The sequence below is a fragment of the Nerophis ophidion genome, linkage group LG01, assembly GCF_033978795.1.
Source record: "Nerophis ophidion isolate RoL-2023_Sa linkage group LG01, RoL_Noph_v1.0, whole genome shotgun sequence".
Classification (NCBI taxonomy): domain Eukaryota; kingdom Metazoa; phylum Chordata; class Actinopteri; order Syngnathiformes; family Syngnathidae; genus Nerophis; species Nerophis ophidion.
Genome location: NC_084611.1, coordinates 69777963 through 69797397, shown reverse-complemented (window position 1 = coordinate 69797397; position 19435 = coordinate 69777963). Strand labels below are relative to the sequence as shown.

Here is a 19435-nt window from a genome sequence, read left to right as displayed (position 1 = left end):
TTATATTGGTAAATATATTGTCAATTAGGGTGGAACTATGTGATGTGATTCTTGTTGGTTTATTTATCAAAGATATCAAACTCATACTGTGCATTGTGTCTATAAATTCAGCTGTTTCTCTGTTGCTACTTGTGTGTATTAAGTCAATGTTAAAGTCTCCACTAATAAATATTTCTTTGTTATTCAATTTATAAAATAATCTCCATAGCTTTGGTGAAGGTTTCTATTTTGGATCCCGGAGTTCTATATATACAACTAACTAGGATATTTTTTCTTCCTTCTCTTATAATCTCTACCGTTATACATTCCATTACTTGTTCAATGATAAATGTCATATTTTCAACTTTAATAAAGTTTAGATTTTTATCAATATAGAGTGCTACTCCTCCTCCCTTTTTATCTATTCTATCCAAATGCACAAATTCATATCCATTCAGACCAAAATCTACACTTTTTTCTTGAGTTATCCAAGTTTCTGATATTGCTATGATGCTAAAAGGTTTTATAAATTGACTTAAATATTCCTTTATATGGTGAAAGTTTGCAGACAGACTTCTACTATTAATATGTACAATTGTTAATTGGTTACTTAATTTTATACTGTCATTATATCGTTCATCTGTATAATATTTGCAATTCATTGCTATGCCATTGAAGAAATTTTTTTCAGGGTCTATATCGTTTTCAAACATAGTGCAAAGTTCATATTTCACTCATTCATTTGCTGTTATATTAACATTCAATTACCAAGTTGGCAACATGATTTCTAGTTTCATCATTTGTACTTTTCAAGCTACCCCATTTCTCTGATTACTAGAACCTTTGCTTCTTCAGGCGTGCCCTGTAGTTTTATCCAGACTTTGCAATTCCGTGTCCACGTGGACTGAATTTTCCCTTGTTTCTTTAGGGCCCTAGTCTGTTTTGTTATGTCCGAGTTTTTTTTTTGTTAAGTGCTCATTAATGTACACTGCCGTACCTCTTAACTTTTTAGACTGTCTCAAAAGATCAGTTTTTACTTTCCTGTTCGTAAACCTTATAATAATTGCTTGTTTTGCCAAGTTATCCCTTCGAGGGAGGGTATGACAGGCAGAAATAGCATTACTGTCTATTTCAATGCTCTTAGACTGAAAAAACTGCAGGACCTGTTGCTCCAGGTTTTCTAACTCCGTCGTGGACTCATCCCCACCATTCTGTTCACCTGCAGTTGCACGAGCATGTGAGCGGTGTTTGGTGTTCAAGCCACTGACAATCACATCATCCATTCTTGTGTATTGTTCAAGTTCATCAACACGTCTTTCCAATTATTTAAATTAATTTGTCCTTTTCTACAATTATTTTTTTTAGCTCTCTAACTTCCTCCACTAGTTGACTAAGTGCAGTTTGTTGGTTTGCCACTATGGACAACTCTTCAGACATAAAGTTAAGCGAGAGTTTTATTTCTTCCAGCTCGTCAACCTGTGCCTTCCTATGAGGCATTGTTACTGTTGGTAGTTTAACCTTGGAGTACCTTGATCAGTAGGCTTTATGGCAGTCTGCTTGATCTGTTGGTGGTAGGTGCTGCTGTACATTCACGTGGTTTAGGAAAAAACTGAGAAAGTGATACAAAAAAAACCACCAAGACACTGACAGGATATCAGCCAAACATCTCCCGTTTAACAAACAGGCATCTTGACTGACAGCTACAGCGCCTGGAACATCATGGATTTCAACTTGATGCCTATAACCCTATACCAAACGAATAGCCAATTTGAGGGGAGAGCATTGATTATCAGTAATTTAAACAAGCACGGCTGCAAACATGGCACACGTTTTATCTCAAAACTATTGTGCCAATTTAGAGAAGGACACGGGCTGTACAAGAAAACCCTCAAACTGTGCTCGTGGCAAAGTGTCGTTCCTTGGTGGGCTTGAACCACCATCATCTTAGTTAACAGCCGAGGGCACTGACCAATTGCGCCACTGAGACTGACTTATAAACTTGATTCATTACTCCCCCAATTATTAGAAAATCTCTTGTTACGATGGCCCAATGTCATTGTCTTTGGATGGGAGTAACTTGGAGTACCCTGCTTCAGTCTTCGGTGAGTCCAATATGCCTTCTGAGTGGAATGCCTGTGTCTTGCGGTTGTCACAAACATTGCTTTTGTCCCTTATGAATATTATTTAAAATCTAAAAAAAGCCACAGATGCATTGGCCGGGAATCGGACCCGGGCAAGAGAGAATTTTACCACTGAACCACCAAAGCCTGCATAACAATACTGGTTCATGAACTCGGTTAAGAGGAAGAGCGTTTGAAATGCTACGAAGTGGAACACATTCTACGTGCACAAGGGCATATAACAACATCCACAAAAGGCAAGAAATGCAATGCAGCTAATAACAGCAACGAGTCTTGCGAGCCACATGTTTTCCATTGGCCGAATATCAACTTGTAAGTCTGGACAAAGGTGTGTTGTTGCAGCAGTTTCCATGGTGTAGTGGTTATTGATTGATTGATTGATACTTTTATTAGTAGATTGCACAGTACAGTACATATTCCGTACAATTGACCACTAAATGGTAACACCCGAATAAGTTTTTCAACTTGTTTAAGTCGGGGTCCACGTTAATCAATTCATGGTACAAATATATACTATCAACATAATATAGTCATCACACAAGTTAATCATCATAGTGTATACATTGAATTATTTACATTATTTACAATCCGGGGGGTGGGATGAGGAGCTTTGGTTGATATCAGAGCTTCAGTCATCAACAATTGCATCAACAGAGAAATGTGGACATTGAAACAGTGTAGGTCTTATTTAGTAGGATATGTACAGCCAGCAGAGAACATAGTGAGTTCACATAGCATAAGAACAAGTATATACATTAGAAGTACATTTGAGTTGTTTTTAATCCGGGGAGATGGGATGTGAATGGAGGAGGGTATTAGTAAAGTGTTGAAGTTGCCTGGAGGTGTTGTTTTAGAGCGGTTTTGAAGGAATATAGAGATGCACTTACTTTTACACCTGTTGGGAGTGCATTCCACATTGATGTGGCATAGAAAGAGAATGAGTTAAAACCTTTGTTGGACCGAAATCTGGGTTTAACGTGGTTTGTGGAGCTCCCCCTGGTGTTGTGGTTATGGCGGTCATTTACGTTAAGGAAGTAGTTGGACATGTACTTCAGTATCAGGGAGGTGTAGCGGATTTTATAGACTAGGCTCAGTGCAAGTTGTTTTACTCTGTCCTCCACCCTGAGCCAGCCCACTTTGGAGAAGTGGGTTGGATTGAGGTGTGATCTGGGGTGGAGGTCTAAAAGTAACCGGATTAGCTTATTCTGGGATGTTTGTAGTCTAGATTTGAGGGTTTTGGAGGTGCTGGGGTACCAGGAGGTGCAAGCGTAATCGAAGAAGGGTTGAATGAGAGTTCCCGCTAGAATCCTCAAGGTGCTTTTGTTGACCAGAGAGGAGATTCTGGAGAGGAATCTCGTTCTTTGGTTGACCTTTTTGATCACCTTGGTTGCCATTTTATCACAGGAAAGATTAGCCTCTAGAATGGAACCTAGGTAGGTGATCTCATCCTTCCTGGTGATAACAATGTCACCCACTTTTATAGTGAAGTCACTGACCTTCTTAAGTTTGATATGGGACCCAAATAGGATGGATTCCGTTTTACCTAAGTGTATGGATAGCTTGTTGTCAGCGAGCCAGGTGCAAATATTGAGGAGTTCAGCACTGAGGATTTGTTCCACCTGTGACTTGTCCTTGCCGGATACCAGCAGGGCCGAGTCATCCGCATACAGGAACAATTCACAGTGGCATGCTGATGGCATGTCATTCACGTATATTAGGAACAGTAAAGGTCCTAGTATACTGCCTTGGGGGACTCCACAGCTTACTGAGAGGGGAGGGGACATGGTGCCGTTCACCTCTACCACCTGTTTCCTCCCCTCCAAGTAAGATTGCATCCAGCTTGATGAGGTTTCGTCGAATCCGATTGCTCGGAGCTTATCCAACAGTATAGCGTGGTTAACGGTGTCAAAGGCCTTCTGAATGTCCAGCATGACCATGCCGCAGTATTTTCCCGCGTCCACCTCATGTTTGATGTGGTCGGTCAGATAGAGAAGGCATGTGTCAGTGGAGTGGTTTGTTCTGAAGCCGGATTGGAATTTGTACATTAGTTTATTAGTAGCAAGGTATCTATCAACCTGTTCATAAACTATTTTCTCCATTACTTTCGAAATGGAACTGAGAATAGAAACAGGTCGGTAGTTACCAGGTTCTAATTTGCTTCCTTTTTTATAAAGGGGGGTTACTCTTGCTATCTTGAAATCCTTGGGTACTTGCCCTTGTTTGATTGAGAGGTTTATTATATGAGTGTTTATTGGGGCAATGGTGGAATCTGGAGGGGATATTGTCAAGGCCGGTGGCCTTGTTTGGGTGGAGCGCGCTCAATTTATTAAGCACCTCGTTAGCTGAGACCATTTCTAATTTGAAATTGTTGTTGACTACTCCTAGCTTTCTGTAGAAGGCTTTAATGTGTTCTACACCAAAGCGACCAAAATGTTGGGATAGCTTGTTAACGAGAGTTGTGGCTATGTTGGTGAAAAAGATGTTAAGTCTGCTTGCTACCTCTATTTTGTCTGTAATGAGGGCGTCACCCTCCTTGATGTTGATGTTGGTGAGTCTGGTTTTAAGTTTCTGGCTGCATCCAGGAAGCTGGTTGTTGAGAATTTTCCAGAGCTCACATGGCTTATTTGTATTTCCCTCTATTTTGTCATTGATATAATTTTTTTTTAAGGATTTAGTCAGGTTGTTTGTTTTATTTCTTAATTTATTGCATTGCTTTTTGAGCGTTGAAAGGAGTGATTTGAGGTTATTATTATTGGGTTGTTTATTTACTTCGGTTTTACACTTTTGGTATTCGAAATATTTTCTGTCCCTGTCTTTTATGGCAGCTAATAGGTCTGGATTGATCCACGGTTCAGAGCGGGCTTTGATCCTGACTGTTCTCATGGGAGCCATATCATGTAGTATAGCTAAGAACGCTGTTTTGAAGCGATCCCAAGCATCCTCAACCAGGTTGCTCGTGAGAACAGGGGACCAGTCCCACTCATCTAATGTGAGGTTGAAATTATCACTGTTGTATTTTTTAAGGGATCTGGATTGAGCTGTTATGTGGCCATTGGCTTTAGGTTTACTTATTTTGCGCGTGCAGAAGGTTACATAGTGGTCGCTAAGACCACAGATCATGACCCCACTATTTTTAATATTATGCCGGTCCGATGTGAGGATGAGATCTATGGTTGACTGGGTGGAAACACTCCCCCGTGTGGGGAGTGTTATTAGCTGGGAAAGAGCATGCAGATTACAGAATTTGCTGTAAGATTTGAAGACAGGCGCATCTCTGCGTTGAATATCTGTGTTCAGATCTCCAGTTATAATAATCTCCATGTTTTCTACACCAGCTAAGCACTCCTCCAGGGCACCATGGAAATCACTCTGATTAGGGGGTCTGTATATAGTCCCTATTAGTACCGGCTTAGCGTTAGTGAATTTGATTTCTGCACACACAGATTCAAGGGTATTGTGGTTGAAATCAGATCGAGTTATGTATTTAATATCCTGGTGAATATACATACAAACACCACCACCATGTTTATTCCTGTCCTTTCTGATGACTGAGAAGTTTTCTATCTCTATCTCTGAATCAGAAACACTATCATCTAATTTAGTTTCGGAGAAACACATGATTTTTACCTTATTGTTGTGGAACATTTCTCTGATTTGGTCGAGTTTATTTCCAGAGAGGCTGTTCACATTAAGATGGATGATGTGTAGCCCACCGGAACCAAAGACAACATCAGAGTCCGTTGGAGAGAAGTACTGTCCAGAAGATGGAGGGGTGTTGGTTGTTATTGAGGTTTCTGTGGCAAGACTTGGGGGATGAAGAGAGGGAGAGTGGCCTATTGTTCGTCATCCAGGTGATGGGGGAGCGGCGTGGTTGAAGAGGGGGAGGGGGGGCCAGGTAGGAGTGGTGGGAGTAGATGTGGTTTTCGCGGGTTTTGGTGAGGTTGAGAACAAAGCCCATGGATCCACGAAGAGACCCCCGAAACCTGTGTAGGCCGTGGGGGGTCCAGGTGACGCGGTGATGACCCTCAAGGTTTCGGGAGAAGTTAGGAGGACCTCCGCGCTGCCGATTTTAATGGTGGCCAGGGAGTCGTCAGAAGCCGTTACGCCGACCGCCGCTGAGCCGCTGTCCTCACCGGTGTCTGAGCAGTCTTCCTCCATCTCTGGGCCGCCAACCGCACCGATGTTCGGGGTGAAGTCCTCCGTCGTGCCGCCGACCGCTGGATCGCAGGTGAGCACGTGTGATGGTGAACAAGTAGGAGCTGGCGTAGGTGGAGAGCTAATGTTTTTAGCATAGCTCCGACGAGGTCTTGCAGCTACGCTAGCTTCCTCGGCGTCGTTAGCAACAACATTGCTAGGCTTCGCCAGGTGAGACAGCATTAACCGGGTGGTTATTGGTCCAGGGTTTAATTCAGTGTCTCCTGAGAGTAGAAGTAATAGTAAAATTGTAGCTTTTCGGTCTATCCTTCCAGTCAGGGGCTTGTTTCTTCTGTTCCGATCCGCTGTGAGGTGAGAGTGGATCACATTACCTCCGAAGCCCAGGTGCTTCGTCGATGAATTACAGAGAAGGTAAAATTCGCAGTGATTGTCTATTTCGCGTTCACGACTCTCATTTTCAAAAGGGTATTGTATCCGTGGTGGTTTCAAATATAAATCCGTGATCCACAGCAGAAAAAAGAGAAAGTGTGGTATTATCCTAATGGTTGATTGTATTCCCGAGCGGGAGTGAAAAAAAATGCGACTGCTCATCTCGGCGTCACATTCGCCTCACACGCGAAAGGTCCCCTGTTCGAAACAGGGTGGAAACAAGCCTTTTTTTGACTTTACTTCTTACCTTTATACATAAACCGGGAAATAAATAATAGCAAGGTCCTGTGTTTTTATCATGAAGTAGTTTGCAACATACCTGATCAGCTCATGTTCAGCTGAGCACACACAACACCAAATTTAGAGGGTTCTCATATAGGCAGACCTCAGGCTTCAACATCATGAATGCTGGGTTCCATGAAAATGTCATGCACAAACCAGTGAAATCTGTCATTCATTCAAGTCACTGTATTCTCCAGGTGTTGAATAGATTGTAACTGTAATGTTGAGATTGACATATAAGATGTTTAAACTCTCACCTTAGCAGGAATCATAAATGTAATTCCCAAAGAGTTAGAGAAGACAGCTGTAGGCTGAATGGGTGTTGGCCTTTGTTTCAATACAAGAATCAGTCCATGATTCACCTGACACCTAAATGTTGGTGTTTCTCTCAAATTGAGCTACTTGTTCATCACCAACAAACAAATCAGGGACATTTTCCTCCAATTCTACTAGCTGCTCTTCCCTAATTTCCATTTGCTGCTGTCGCCGCCTCTCCTCTAAACATTCCATGTGTTCGATTTGCTGTTCAGGACAAAGATCCCCCCACGCATCGTCATTGACATTATCGAACCATCTCCTGCGCACGCTCTAATCGAGGACAGTCCACTTCAAACTTTGCCCTGTTTTTATTGACGACGTCTTACACTGGCCGTGCGATCCCGCCAGCCGACGTCACATTACCTTCCTCACAGTACTCAGAGCCTTCCAGGTTGAGGTCTAAATCAGTCCTATACCTATATACAATACTTGTCATCCACATGTCTTCTGACCTAAGACCCTCTGAGGAAGCCTTTCGCAACAACACACTGAGGGGTAAACTCATCCGCACAATGTTATTTACTCTGTTGGAATAAACACAACCTTCCTGGAACATTCTTTCAAATGCATGCTCATTAGCCTATACACTCCTGAGCGCAGACATCTCTGTTGTGTAAATATACACTGCCCAGTTTCTTTAAAGGGGAACATGATCACCAAACCTATGCATGCGTCAATATATACCTTGATGTTGCAGAAAAAAGACCATGTATTTTTTTAACCGATTTCCGAACTCTAAATGGGTTAATTTTGGCAAATTAAACGCCTTTCTGTTTATCGGTGTTTTATCACCGAGGTAATACACCCGGCATTTTCATTTTCACATTACAAACACTGGGTCTCAGCTCTGTTAATTTCCATTTTTTCGACTATTTTTTGGAACCTTGGAGACATCATGCCTCGTCGGTGTGTTGTCGGAGGGTGTAACAACACTAACAGGGAGGGATTCAAGTTGCACCACTGGCAAAAATTCTACCGCCAGACTCCCATTGAATTTGCCAGAGTGTCTGCACATTTTACCGGCGATGCTAAGACAGACATGGCACAGAGATGTATGGACAACCTGCAGATGCATTTGCAACGATTAAGTCAACGAAATCACAAAGGTGAGTTGTGTTGATGTTGTTGACTTTTGTGCTATCAGACATATTTGGTCGCAGCATGACTGCCAGCTAATCGATGCTAACATGCTACTCTAATCGATGCTAACATGCTTTTTACGCTAGCTGTATGTACATTTGAAACTAGATACCCACATTTAATGCGAAACAAACACTTACCAATCGACGGATTTAAGTTGCTCCAGTGTCACAAGATGCGAAAGTCCTGATCGTCTGGTCCCCACATTTTTACCGGCGATGCTAATAAGGCAGCCATGCTATGGGCCACTTCATTAGGTACACCCATTTTATGGCCGAATAGCGTCAATAGCTATTCGCTCAATAGCTTCAATTTCTTCTTCAATATCTTCTTCAATTTCGTTTTCGCTATCTGCCTCTATACTCCGACCATCTGTTTCAATTCATGTGTAATCTGTTGAATCGCTTCAATTTCGTTTTCGCTATCTGCCTCTATACTCCGACCATCTGTTTCAATTCATGCGTAATCTGTTGAATCGCTTAAGCCGCTGAAATCCGAGTCTGAATCCGAGCTAATGTCGTTATATCTTGCTGTGGTAACTGCCATGTTGTTTGTATTGGCAGCCCTGTATGACGTCACAGGGAAATGGACAGTCGCATCGCAAATAGGGAAAATCAAGAACTTTAAAGCTTTTTTTAGGGATGTTCCGGGAGGTGTAAAATTTTGAAAAAAACTTCGAAAAATAAAACAGGCCACTGGGAACTGATTTTTATGGTTTTTAACCCTTTTGAAATTGTGATAATGTTCCCCTTTAAAGCATCTTGAGCAGAGAGATTTCCTTGTTTAGTTGCTTCTTTAAGGGTATCGCTCAATAACAGACCTATTTCTGCCTCTGCTTTTGTGATGTTCTTTACTATGTAGATGATGACTGCATAGGCGTCAGTGACAAAGCTAATGTCCATGTTAGCGTTCCAACACTTCAATAAATTCCTATTACTCTGGTTAACCCAGGTGTCGTTTACTCCTCGCCTATAAACCACCTTATTCTTAGTCTCCAGCCGCCTATAAGCGAGCTCAAAGACTGCCTGTGTCAGAGTTGTCACTGACAGTTTGTTTGTGTTTTAGTTTCTCCTCTGTGTTTGATATTTCCTGTCCTTAGTTCTTTTGTAGTGCTCTTATTTTGGTTCAGCTTCCTGTTTGTCTCCCTGTGTCCTGTTTTCACTCAGCTGCGGCTGATTGGCATCTGGTCACACCTGATGTCAATCAGCCAGCTCCTATTTTACCTGCTTTGTTCCTCCAGTCAGGGCTGGATCATTATACTGTCATTTGTATTGTATTGTCGTTGCCACATATGACTTGTCGTGCTACCTGTCGTGTCGTTTTGTTACAGCTACTACCTGTCATGCTACATTTTGTCCTGGTCGTCGTAGTGGTAAGCTTTTTCTGTTAGCATTAGTTATTTCTAGTTTTTCTGTTTGCTATCCACTACCTTCCATGCTAAAGCTCCTTTTTGTTTTCTAGCTTCCAGTGCTAGCTCCCTTAGAGTGTTATTCCGCCCACGTGCGTGCTTTTTGTTTGTTCTTGTTTAGTTTGAATTAAATCATGTTTTCATATTCTATGCCTGCCTCCGTCTCTGCATCATGGGGTTCGACAACGAATACCCCTGACAGCCTGGTTGATGCCCACACTGGCAAACAACTCTTCTATGCTACCAAAAGGCTCCTCCCTCCCCATGGTATCCTTTTCTCTCGACATAATCAACCGCGCAATCTCCTTTGGCATATTTTGTCCCTCATCGTCCAGACAGCTTCACTGTGGCCTGTTTTCTGAAATACAACCACCCCATGTCCTCGTTCCCTTTTTAGCAAAAAACCCATTCTTTGATTTTGCAGATGAAAGTGCGTGCAGATATTGGTTTTGGAAAATTGAAACAGCATTTTGTTTTATTTTTACGACATGACTTTGAATGCCGTTTTGAATGCGTTTGAACTGATGACACAACGTTCAATGTTGTGTAATTGTCTGAGGATAGCTCACAGGTTACATATTTGTCAATAAACTATGCAACTTCTAAGTCGGTGTTTTTATAAATGTGGTGAGCTCCCTCAATCCAAAACAGCACATGAACATGGGGGGAGCCACGCTACTGGAACTCTTTTCGATTACTTATCCAAAACAGCACATGAACATGGGGGGACCCACGCTGCTGGAACTCATTTCGATTACTTATCTACAATCTTACCAACTGGTTGAGACGGGGACATGAGTACTTCCTTCAAAAAACAGCGCCACCTGTAGTCAAACATCCTCGGGGCTGTGACCGGGTTGCGACGCAACAGCTCGCACCTATCGGACCACTCTGTAACTGTTCTACTGTCCGCCGTCCTGTCTCAGGATGCTGGCAAGGAGATTCTGCCAGTGCAAATCAGCAGAAGAAAAGGAGCAGAACCATGTTGGAATCCCCAATTGGCGGACACAAGCCAAAAGGTCTTTCTGAGCCAAAGACCAAAAAGCCGGCGTCCCGCGAATGGGCCAAAGGAAATGAAAACCGTCATCAAACTGTAGAAAGCGCTTCAGAGACTTGTCGTCTTTGACCATGCCCGGGCAATTCCACTGAGAATGCTGACACCCCTTACCTTTACGCATCGCGACCAAAATGCTACATATCACTTGGTCTATTTCGGACAAATACTGTCTCAAGGATATATATTCCACATTGCGCGCAAAATGGCCATCGGAATGCATTATATGATTATTAAAATAGTGAGACAATGTTAAGCGATGCATGCGGCTGGTGTGGAATGTATTTATACTCGTCAGAAACAGCACAGGGAAACACACCGCCTCATTTCATTTGTCCGAAAGCATTCTATCCGGACTATTACCTTCCGCGGAGGCAAGACTTAAAACATACTCAAAATACTGATCTATTGCTTCCTGACCAATAGCAACAGGCATAAGACAAGTGCCCTGAAACATGCAGTGCTGTTGTCTGTCATATAACATTTCATCTTGTGCCATGTCTTCTGATACCTCTTCTGCCCCAATTTCCTGCTCTACAGCCTCATCCTCACTGGACTGTCTGTCAACAACCACCTGGTCACCCTGACCAGCCTGACCATCCTCTACAACAACCTCTTCTTCCCTACAAAAATCATTTAACCATTCCTTGTTGAACTCAATGTCTTTAATCAAGACATTGGTTCTCTTTAAGTAATCCATAGCCCGTTTGACATGCCACGAGTCAACAAATTGATACTCGTAGTGTCCTTTGTAAGTTAGTTTCCGCTTTAACTCAACTTGAAGCAGAGACGCCTCCGTACTGGACCGTAGCAACCGATTGGTGGTTTGTACAATGTTTGCCGGAACACAAGTAACGGGCCCATGTACACCATTCTGACCACACTTAGGCAACGCCAACACTTTCATAAAAGGGATGCGTAAAGCAAATCCACAACTGACCTCTGGACGCAACAATGAGACAGGGATCAACACACTTATCATACAATGCGGATAATGCTCACTATTACAAATTATTTGCAATGCAAGCCGTTGCTAAACTTGCTGCATATACTTACCTCTCACAGCACAGCACCTGATATTTGAATAGCAGCCTATGACAAACACTACATGTCCATGTCTAACCTTATCCAAAAAACTATATGACAAAACCAAAATCTACAGACCTCTCCAGCCTCTGCTTCCGACTCAGCTGTACACTAGCTATCACTTGCTGCCTATGTTTTAAACTAACACTATACTGCCTTTTGCTGCCTAGTTTAACCCTTTCCATGTTCTAAATTAAATCTATATTTCCCTTCGCTGCTTGCTTTAACACTTTCCCTGTGTTCTAAATTATCCCTATATGTCCCTACACTGTTTGTTTTAATCCTTTCGCGGTGGTCTAAATCATCTCTATATTTCCCTGCACTGCTTGCTTTAACCCTTTCGCTGTGTTCTAAATTATATCTATATGTCCCTACACTGTTTGCTTTAACCCTGTCGCTGTGTTCCAAATTATCCCTGTATTTTATTTCACTCGCCACTTTACTCCCGAATTTAACCCTTCCTTATGCTCAATATTATCCCTGCATTTCCCTACACTTTTTTTCTTTAACCCTGTCCCTGTGTTCCAAATTATCCCTGTATTTTATTTCACTCGCCACTTTACCCACAAATTTAACCCAATCCCTGTGCTCATTATCCCTGTATTTCATACACGGCTTGCTTTAACCCTAACCCTGTGTTTTAAAATATCTCTATATGTCCCTACACTGTTTGTTTTAACCCTATCCCTTTGTTCCAAATTATCCCTGTATTTTATTTCACTTGCCACTTTACTCCCGAATGTAACCCTTCCCTGTGCTCAATATTATCCCTGTGTTCCCTACACTGTTTACTTTAACCCTTTCTTTGTATTCTAAATCATCTCTATATTTCCCTGCACTGCTTGCTTTAACCCTTTCCCTGTGTTCTAAATTATCTCTATATGTCCCTACACTGTTTGTTTTAACCCTGACCATGTGTTGTAAATTATCTCTATATGTCCCTACACTGTTTGTTTTAACCCTGTCCCTGTGTTCCAAATTATCCCTGTATTTTATTTCACCTGCCACTTTACTCCCGAATTTAACCTTACCCTGTACTCAATATTATCCCTGTGTTTCCCTACACTGTTTGCTTTTACCCTTTCCCTGTGTTCTAAATCATCTGTATATTTCCTTGCACTGCTTGCTTTAACCCTTTCCCTGTGTTCTAAATCATCTTTATATATCCCTACACTGTTTACTTTAACCCTGTCCTTGTGTTCCAAATTATCCCTGTATTTTATTTCACACACCACTTTACTCCCGAATTTAACCCTTCCTTATGCTCAATATTATCCCTGCATTTCCCTACACTCTTTTCTTTAACCCTGTCCCTGAGTTCCAAATCATCCCTGTATTTCATTTCACTCGCAACTTTACTCACGAATTTAACCCTTTCCCTGTGCTCAATATTATCCCTGTATTTCATACACTGTTTGTTTTAACCCTGACCCTGTGATCCAAATTATCCCTGTACTTCCCTACACTGCTTGCTTTCACCCTTTCCCTGTGCTCAAAACTATATCTGTATTGCTTTACCTGAAGTTAAAGTCCTTACTATACATTTTCCTATAAAGCAGGGCACGTCTCTCTCGATGTCTAACATTTAAAGTTAAAGGACCAATGATTGTCACACAATTTGCGAAATTTGTTCTCTGCATTTGATCCATCCCCTTGTTCACCCCCTGGGATTTAATGTATCCTGCAGTCTTTTATTACGCTTTAAATACTTTGTTGCACTAGAATCCCTCCTTATTGTACTTTCCTCTACAACCTCTATAAAATCTTTACCTGAATCTAGACAATCTATCCCATCTACTGCCTGCCCCGCTCCATCTTTCACTGAAGACCTAGTGCAACAGCCTATATCCCTGCCTAATTTCAATAACCATGACAGTTTTATATTCCAGGCTTTGAAACACAAAGAACGTACTCAAAATGCTGGCAACCGACATTCTCCAAGTAAATGCAGTCCGCTGACAAACATTTACTGATGCAACTATACTTTAGACAACGACCATCATCAAATGTAAACATGTCAATGCCTAAATGATCTGCAGTGTCCTGGATTTCAATCTCTGTGGCCCAAGTCTTGACACACTTCATCCTGGACTGCTTGATATATTGCCCAAACTATTTTCTCGCTAAGGCAGTGAACACCTAAGTAGGAACCTCTCTGTGCACCAAACCACCAACTTTCATAAAATCTACCTTTAATCGACTACACAACGCTCTACAAACATCATCACCGAGGGGACGGAAAAACTGTTTCTCACTCTGATGCAGTGATGAACACTACATCGGAGTTGACTATAACGCTATCAAAACGCATTGAATATTTTGACATGCGTTCACTGGAAAAAAAAATCTTACGCTTTTTGCCATCAGTGGCAACAAATTCTGCTGTTGAGCCAATGCTAACTTCACTTAAAAAAGTGAGAACAGAAGCGCCAGACAGTGCTTCAACACCAGCCCCACTCTGACAAACAGATGGGGCTGCAAAAATGTTTTCGAGGTCACTAAATCCTGGTGCCGGAGCAGTGCTCATCTCTATTAAGCCAACCTCCACAGAAACACCGGATTGTGCGTGGCTCACAGCTTGACCTGCATCACTCTCAAACAAGGAGGTGGTGACACAAACATCATTGATGTCACTAAGCTCAGGTGCTGCAGCAGTGTTCATCTCAAAGATGCAACTCTCAACAGAAGCTCCAGACAATGCTGGACTTGCACCTACACTAACCCCAACGCCACACAGCTCAAAAGGCTTCGGCCCTGGATTGAGAGCGTCAGCCAAACAACAGATGTAGTGATGCAGGTCATCTAAACAGGAAAAGTGCAGTATTACACTGGCCACAGCTACTATGTGAGTGACTGTCGACCACAGCGAACTGTCCATCCTCACAGATGATGGCAGATGTAGACGTTACCAGTGTCAGCAGACACGTGCTGTACTGCCTGAAAATTCCATCTAATCCATTACGCAGTCACAAGGGGACTGTTTTCCTGCTCAACACCCACATCACCTGATGCTGGGTGTTGACTAAAATGGAAACTAAACAACTGCTCGTCAATAACTACATGACTAGGTAGATCCGGCACGGACAAATAATGTGACGGATGGCTAAAAATACCCAGGTTGCGCATAATACTGTAAAATTTGTCGCCGGAATACAGGATGCGATCGAGATCCTGTGTCTCCCCCGAAAACACGCTTTTCACTACATGATTAGCTATACTACTTGATGCAATGGCCATGCATTGCATCCCTCCGTAACTAGACCTGCTATCCCCCTGGTGAAAAGATTTGCGCACAACCTTAGCTAACGTAATTCCCTGACGATCCCTCTCGACCATTGCCACACAACCGTAGACGGACTGAGGTTCACTAACACTACCACTATCACTAGGTAGAAAAATCAATCAATCAATCAATCAATGTTTACTTATATAGCCCTAAATCACTAGTGTCTCAAAGGGCTGCACAAACCACCACGACATCCTCGGTAGGCCCATATAAGGGCAAGGAAAACAGAAGCAACCTTATCTTTGAAGACCTGCAGCGGCACCTGGGCTTCCTCCTGGACAGCAGGCTCCTCCCTGATGACCCCTGGTTCCCCACGGACCGCTAGCACCTGAAATTGTACATATGGTGCATCTTGACACTAACCCTACGTTCACACAACCAGTGATGAGTGCAACTCAGGACTGATGGCCGTGATTGGACGATGGGAACTAAAGATCCCGGGAGACTTGGCGGGAAGAATATCATTGAACATAAATAACATTGTAGCATTTTGGAACGAATGCGGAGAAACCACCCAACATGAAATCATATGAGCTAAACGCCCACTGGGCTGCCGCATCGTCAATGATCACCGGCTGTGTGACTGCAGAGTAAGGGGAAAAATGGGGTCACCAACCTGCCCCCTCCGTCCGGTGCGCCTGATGGCTACACGTCTCCGACGACACCTCCCAGGACAAGCCTATTGAAATGAAAAGACACATTTATAGAGAATGTCTACTTAAGTCATACTTTATTAGATATTTTATAATCGTGTATCACATACTCATAAAAATTTCCCAACATTTGATTAACAACTAGTGGTAATAATGGTAATAACAATTTTAAAGTGGCTTGGGCATTTTATTAGGAAGCCTTGTTGTTGAGGTGTTCAGGACATGTACCACCGGTATGAGACCATGAAGAAGACCTACGACACGCTGAAGAGACTAGGTCTCTCAGCAGACCTGGGAGCGCCTCGGGATCCCCCGGGAAGAGCTGGTGGAAGTGGCTGAGGAGAGGGAAGTCTGGGCTTCCCTGATTGGGCTACTGCCCCCGCGATCCAAGCCCGGATAAGCGGTAGAAGATGGATGGATGGATGAATTATTAAACAGAGAAAAAGTTGTATACAAATGTATTGTACATCAGTCTCTTAGATTAGTTCATAAACTCTTTCATCAACATTTAATCAGAAGGGTTCAATCTCTCTCCTGTGCTTATTTGAAGCCGACACGACAAACGGCCTCAGAGGAGATGTTTGACAAAAGGCAAGATAAAGGGGGAATTGGAACATTCTTGTTGATTTTTGCTGGGGATTGTCAGTGGATGACATATAGGTCTAACTGAGACCTACATAAAGGTTTTTGTTTTATGTGTCTATGACATTCCTACTGGGAGTTAGAGGCAGTTTTGTATGTGTTTTCTTCCTAGGGGGTGCTAGAGCGCAATTTTGAGTTTTGGGGTTTGGTTTTTTGATTAAATCGCAATTTTCGCCAGTCCCGATGTCTAATTTGATGAGTTTGAAGCATGTTAAGGATGTAAAATTAGAGATCAAGGAGGTGGCCGTATTATAATAAAGAATAATAATAAAAAAATGCCAGATATTCAGTAGGGTCCTCTGTCCCTTTGGGACATCGGTCCCTAATACAATAAAACGCTACAAATTCAATAGGGTCCTCTGTCCCTTTGGGACATCGGTCCCTAAAACATTATAGAAAACATCAAACTCTGTGGATCCATTGAGATTTCAGTCAAAATGAATTGCATTTAGTCTTGCATTCATGTGGTTTGAAAACAAACTGAGAAAGTGATACAGAAAAAACATCAAGACACTGACAGGATTTGAGCCAAACATCTCCCGTTTAACAAACAGGCACATTGACTGACAGCTACAGCGCCTGGAACATCATGGATTTCAACTCGATGCCTATAACCCTATACTCAATTGATAGCCAATTTGAAGCGATAGCATTGATTATCAGTCATTTACATTAGTTTAAACGAGCATGGCTGAAAGGTATGTAGCAAACGTGGCACACGTTTTAACTAGAAATTTTGTGCAAATTTAGAGAAGGACATGGGCTGTACAAGAAAACCCTCAAATTGTGCTCGTGGCAAAGCATCGTCCCTGGGTGGGCTTGAACAACTATCCTCTCAGTTAACAGCCGAGCGCGCTGACCAATTGCGCCGCAGAGACTGACTTTTAAATTTGATTCATTACTCCCCCAATTATTAGAAAATCTCTTGTTACGATGGCCCAATGTCATTGTCTTTGGATGGGAGTAACTTGGAGTACTCTGCTTCAGTCTTTGGTGAGTTCAATATGCCTTCTGAGTGTAATGCCTGTGTCTTGCGGTTGTCACAAACATTGCTTTTGTCCCTTATGAATATTATTTAAAATCTAAAAAAAGGAACAGATGCATTGACCGGGAATCGGACCCGGGTCTCCCGCATGGCAAGCGAGAATTCTTCCACTGAACCACCAATGCCTGCATAACAACGTTTGTTCATGAACTCGGTTAAGAGGAAGAGCGTTTGAAATGCTACGAAGTGGAACACATTCTACGTGCACAAGGGATAGAACAACATCCACAAAAGGCAAGAAATGCAATGCAGTTAATAACAGCAATGAGACTTGCGAGCCACATGTTTTCCATCGGCCGAATATCAACTTGTAAGTCTTGACAAAGGTGGTATCTTGCAGCAGTTTCCATGGTGTAGTGGTTATCACATTCGCCTCACACGCGAAAGGTCCCCTGTTCGAAACAGGGTGGAAACAAGCCTTTTTTTGACTTTACTTCTTACCTTTATACATAAACCGGGAAATAAATAATAGCAAGGTCCTGTGTTTTTATCATGAAGTAGTTTGCAACATACCTGATCAGCTCATGTTCAGCTGAGCACACACAACACCAAATTTAGAGGGTTCTCATATAGGCAGACCTCAGGCTTCAACATCATGAATGCTGGGTTCCATGAGAATGTCATGCACAAACCAGTTAAATCTGTCATTCATTCAAGTCACTGTATTCTCCAGGCGTTGGATGGATTTTAACTGTACTATTGAGATTGACTTATAAGATGTTTAAACTCTCACCTTAGCAGGAATCATAAATGTAATTCCCAAAGAGTTAGAGAAGACAGCTGTGGGCTGAATGGGTGTTGGCCTTTGTTTCCATACAAGAATCAGTCAACGATTCACCTGAAACCTAAACCTTAGCAGACGAAGGTTTTGATCCATCGACCTCTGGGTTATGGGCCCAGCACGCTCCCGCTGCGCCACTCTGCTGTCTTAAACCTTATAGGGCTTACTCTGGTTAGTATCCAGACAAACTACTAGTAACAAAGTGATTTGGAACCCAACTGAAGTCATGTTTATTTCTGAGTGCTGGTTTTGTCCACATTTAAAATGGCATTTCTTATTAAGAAATTGTAGTAAACATCAAACTCTGTGGATCCATTGGGATTTCATTCAAAACGAATAGAAGTTAGGCCCACATTCACGTGGTTTAGGAAAAAACTGAGAAAGTGATACAGAAAAAACACCAAGACACTGACAGGATTTCAGCCAAACATCTCCCGTTTAACAAACAAGCATCTTGACTGACAGCTACAGCGCCTGGAACATCATGGATTTCAACTTGATGCCTATAACCCTATATCCAACGTATAGCCAATTTGAGGGGAGAGCATTGATTATCAGTATTTTAAACAAACACGGTTGCAAACGTGGCACACGTTTTATCTCAAAACAATTGTGCCAATATAGAGAAGCACACAGGTTGTACAAGAAAACCCTCAAACTGTGCTCGTGACAAAGTCTCGTCCCTGGGGGGGCTTGAACCACCATCCTCTCAGTTAACAGCCGAGCGCGCTGACCAATTGCGCCACAGAGACTGACTTCTAAACTTGATTCATTACTCCCCCAATTATTAGAGAATCTCTTGTTACGATGGCCCAATGTCATTGTCTTTGGATGGGAGTAACTTGGAGTACTCCACTTCAGTCTCCGGTGAGTCCAACATGCCTTCTGAGTGGAATGCCTGTGTCTTGCGGTTGTCACAAACATTGCTTTGGTCCCTTATGAATATTATTTAAAATCTAAATAAAGCAACAGATGCATTGGCTGGGAATCGGACTCGGGTCTCCCGCATGGCAAGCGAGAATTCTTCCACTGAACC

General features: G+C 42.4%; 3 non-coding genes across 3 annotated transcripts; 1 reads left to right on the top strand and 2 right to left on the bottom strand.

Annotated features, from left to right (window-relative positions):
• Positions 1-17672: 17672 nt before the first annotated feature.
• trnag-gcc (transfer RNA glycine (anticodon GCC)) lies at positions 17673-17743 on the bottom strand. Its single transcript has one exon. It is a non-coding gene; the product is annotated as a tRNA-Gly (tRNA).
• A 217-nt stretch (positions 17744-17960) lies between these two features.
• Positions 17961-18033, top strand: trnav-cac (transfer RNA valine (anticodon CAC)). Its single transcript has one exon. It is a non-coding gene; the product is annotated as a tRNA-Val (tRNA).
• Positions 18034-19077: 1044 nt separating this feature from the next.
• On the bottom strand, positions 19078-19151 carry trnan-guu (transfer RNA asparagine (anticodon GUU)). The gene has a single exon. It is a non-coding gene; the product is annotated as a tRNA-Asn (tRNA).
• Positions 19152-19435: the final 284 nt, after the last annotated feature.